Source organism: Pteropus alecto, unplaced genomic scaffold, assembly GCF_000325575.1.
Source record: "Pteropus alecto unplaced genomic scaffold, ASM32557v1 scaffold97, whole genome shotgun sequence".
Taxonomy (NCBI): domain Eukaryota; kingdom Metazoa; phylum Chordata; class Mammalia; order Chiroptera; family Pteropodidae; genus Pteropus; species Pteropus alecto.
Window position 1 is genome coordinate 2363645 of NW_006439713.1, and position 4279 is coordinate 2367923.

Consider the following 4279-nt stretch of genomic DNA (forward strand, 5'->3'; position numbering starts at 1 on the left):
AGGAAGGAAAATCTGAGCTGCACTTTGTGCTCCGGAATTCCGTGCGGGGTCAGCCCAACGCCAGGACCTTGCCAGGTATCACAGCCTTGCATCTCCCCTCTCCGACCCTCCTCCCCCGGCTCCCTTTCTGCTTCCTCTGGTAGCACTTTAATGAATTATTTGCATGGAAAGTCACGTCTTAAGTTCTATTTCTAGGGAGCCTTACCTCATGTAAGGTCTTAGTCTTCATTCCGCCGTGGACGTATTCATGTGCCTGACACTAAGCACTAGTGCTAGTGCTTAATGCATTAAATGTTTAACGAATACTTGACAGTCAATAAACAAATCTGCAAATACATGCATAAAAAATAAAAGTAAGTAACATCGTAAATCTTAATAACTCTTTTCTTATTCTTCTCATGATGAAATATTATTATTATTATTAAGATCCCTTTGAGGCAGATGTTTATTGAATAAATACTATCTGATCAATGTATGGTGCAAGTAAATCTTGACCAGAAGCAAAGGAGAAAGTTAAAGATTAAATCCTCTTGAAGAGCGTTTTGCATTCTGCTGCAGTCTTGAGGGGACATGGGCCAGCCCTGGGGAGTCTGCTCCACAGTGGCCCATGAGCCAAGGGGAAGGCAAGTGGGAACCAGCATGAGAGCCCACTGACGCTGGGTCCGACAGACGACGAGGTGAAGGCTTGTCCTGGGCTGAACCTTCCCTGTCGGGCCCTCTCACAGATGTGACTTGGAAGGACATTGCTAGAGCAGGCGACGGACAAAGGACATTTCATCCAGACTGATAGGCTTGGGGAAGAGGAAAATCAGTCAGGTCTTTGAAGCCAAGGACGGGGAACTCATTTGTTTTCTTTGGCAGGGCTGGACTCGGCCAGGAAGCATCCGATTTTAGCACTATCTTTGGTGGCATCGCTTCCAGGCTTATAACCTAATGAGGATTAGCATTTGGACTAACAGTAGGGCTTTCAAAGATGGAAGATGAGCTATTTATAGGTCTGGCAATACATGTGGAACCTTTAACACCATTTGCAGAGATGGGAGCTTGGCTTCCTTTTAAGGCTCCTCTGTGATGCCTACTTGGTGCTAATGCAGCCTGTCATCTGCCTGCTAAGAGCAGCCCAGTGTTCCTCACAACTGGGGCAAGAGATTGTCAACTTGAGCTGAGCACAGCATTTCAAAAAGGGCCAAAGGAAAAGATGGCGTTTCACACAAAGTTAATGTGAGCTAGTCTTTGGACCCAAAATAATAAATATGGAAGAATGTGCTTCAACAGAACCTGTCTCATCATACAGATGGAAATCACTCTGCTACCCTGAGCACACACCACAGCTGGGCCTTTTCGTCAAATAGTGAATCAAGACTTAATGGAACAGCTCAAAGAGACCTTGCTTACTTTTCTTTAACCACTCTAAAACCTTTTGCACTCACTTACCTATGCGTACTAACCTGTGGGAAATGACATGGGTAACAGAGTGAGACCTGCAGTCAGACTCCTGGGTTCATATCTGGCCTCCACCATGGATAAGCTTGGAACCAAGAGCAGGTTGCTCCCCATGTACCAGTTTCCTTAACTGTAAAGCAAATAATAGCAACTCCTTTTAGGGCTGTTGTGAGTATGGAATGAGCTAATGCGGCTAAAAACTTAGAATAGCGTCAGGCACATGAATAGGTCCTCAATAAATGGCAATGACTGTGACCAGTTATTCCTTTAGACCCCCTTATTAATGCCACGTGTGCAGAGTAAAGCCCGTCAACACATGATGTCCCAACGAGCATCCCCGTCAGCCATCCCAAGCACCATTTCAACATCTGGATCGGTAGATTTGCGTATACCAGCACCCGCAACGCTACCGGGGGCTTCTGACTGGGCGAATGTCCATGGTACTGAAACCAGCTCCTAGACCACCAGCTTGTGCATGAGCATGTTCCTACAGTTCCTTTGCAGATTTACAGCACGTCTTCTGCTTATCTGAGCCAGTTCGGTTCACAAAGCTAATGAGATCAACAAATATTAACAAAGGAGGAAGTAGAAGCTGATTAAAGCCATTTCTTAAAGGATTTTTACCAAAAATGTACAAACGACAGTATTTATAACTTAAACTTTGAAAGAACCCTCTCCATTATCACCCTGAATGACATCTGTTTAAAATTTTTAGTTATTAATGTTATATAGCTACATGTTCTCATTTATTTCTTATTCATTAGACTTAATAAAAGTGACAAAAACATGTCCCTGTTTCTCGAATGTTGTACCCACTTTCAACAGCCAACTTATATCGAGCGGTGCTCGAGTAAATATGGAAAAGAGCCCTCCCGGCCCTGAGGGGTGCACGGAACGGTGACGTGTGGTGCCCCATGGGGAAGCCGTCCTCCCCTTGAGCCTCTATAGAGTCTCGTTTATTCAAGTTTCCCCATCTGTCAACACTTAGAGAGAAGTCCCCGGCGTATGCGTAAGATTCCGTAGAGAGGTTCTGTAATATCATCTCTAACAGAACTTTGTGAAATCGATACAAGGCTTCGTTGAAAGGAGCTGAACCCACACACAGCGGCAAGACTCGATGCAGCCAACCGAGTCTTCCTTTGAGTGTGGGCAGGACCTGTGACTTATTTCTCACAGACAGGACGTGGCAAAGGTGGCAGCGTGTCACTCCCAGGATTACATTGCATTATGCCTCACCTTCTCTCCCCAGCTGACCTTCAAAAAACAGCGTGCCATGCTGTGAACTGCCACGTCGTGGAGAGGACCACGTGGCAGGGAACGGCCCCTCCCAGCTCTGGGCAGCCTCTGGCCGGCGGTCAGCCCTTGGTCTTACCACCACAAGGAAGCAAATTCTATTGAAAACCTGAGACCATGGATTCCTCTTCTTGCAGCCTTAGGACTCAGCCCCCGTCAACACCTTCAGTACAGCCTGCTGAGACCCCAAAGCGGAGAACCCAGGTATGTCACACCCAAAATCTTAGCTGGCAGCAACTGTGAGATGACTGTTTCCGCCATTAAGATGGCAGTAATTCATTATGTAGCAATAAGTAGCTAATACACATATGGAAAAGGCTAGATCCGTAAAGAAGTAATAGTTCTATTTCTAGCTGAACTCAGCCTCCATTTCAATTGATGATTAAAAATAAAACCTCCGTCCAAGAGACTGGTCGTTTCCAGTTGAGCACCCAGCCTGTGGGAGGTATGTAGTCATCTAAACGAGGGATCACCCTGCCTTCCCTTCCCCCCGCCTTTGTGGCAACCTAAGTCTGGGGGAGCAAGCGGGGAACAGGCTGCCGTGGGTGACGGCTGTCCTCCGCCCTTGATGCTGCCTCAATCTCCATGAAGCCATGGCTAAGGTCCAGGGTCCCTACCATGGCTTCTGCATCCCACTGTGCTTGACCTTATGGGCACTCTGGTCCACCTGGGGGCCTGTCCTCGCTGGATGCTCAGGACCTGGAGCCTACCTTGGGACCTCTCCAGATAAACGCCTCCTTTAACCTTAAGTAGGTCATCGGCTGCCCCAGGGCCAAATGCTCTGGTCCCATCCTAAAAACCTTGAAGAAGCCCAAGACTGTGCTTGTGGGCTTCCTCGAAGCTCTCTGCTTGATTCTTGCCTCCTCAGAGTTAACTCTCGCAGGAGGCAGACTGTGGAAGGGGCTCCCCGGACACCTCCCAACCGCTCAGTTCTAACCCCATTGCCTCCTGAGCACCTTGCTTGTCAAATCCTCATTTTCCTTTGTGAGTAGTTGAAAAGCTGCCCTGACATTGTATTCTGTGTCCTCTCCAGGACGTGGGCTTATTTTATACTCTCCCTGTTGTGCCCTCCAAGCTTTCATGTCGACACTCGCAAATCTTTTGTCTCTCGACAAAGCCCAGCTCTTGAAAATCAAAAATCCTTTGGTTTTTAGACTGTTACCTTTACAGTGGACTTCAAGAGCCAATTTGAAACTCAAAGTCAAGAATTTGGCCTTTGTTCGAGACGTTGTCATCCTTCCTCTTGAGATCTGGGACACAAACACGGTGGAAAGGGAGGAGGAAAATATCAAGATGATCCTCTGACACACGTGGCCATGTGCAGCGAACCATGTGGGTGGAACGGGAAGATTATGCACCCCCCCCCCAAAAAAATACATAGAAGTCCTAACCCTGGTATCTGTGAATGTGACCTTATTTAAAAGCAGACTCTTTGCAGCTGCAATCAAAGGAAGATGAAATCATACTCAATTAGGGTGGGCCCTGCTCCAACGTGACACTGTCCTTATAAGAGGAAACGAGACCCGGACATACAAGGAAAACA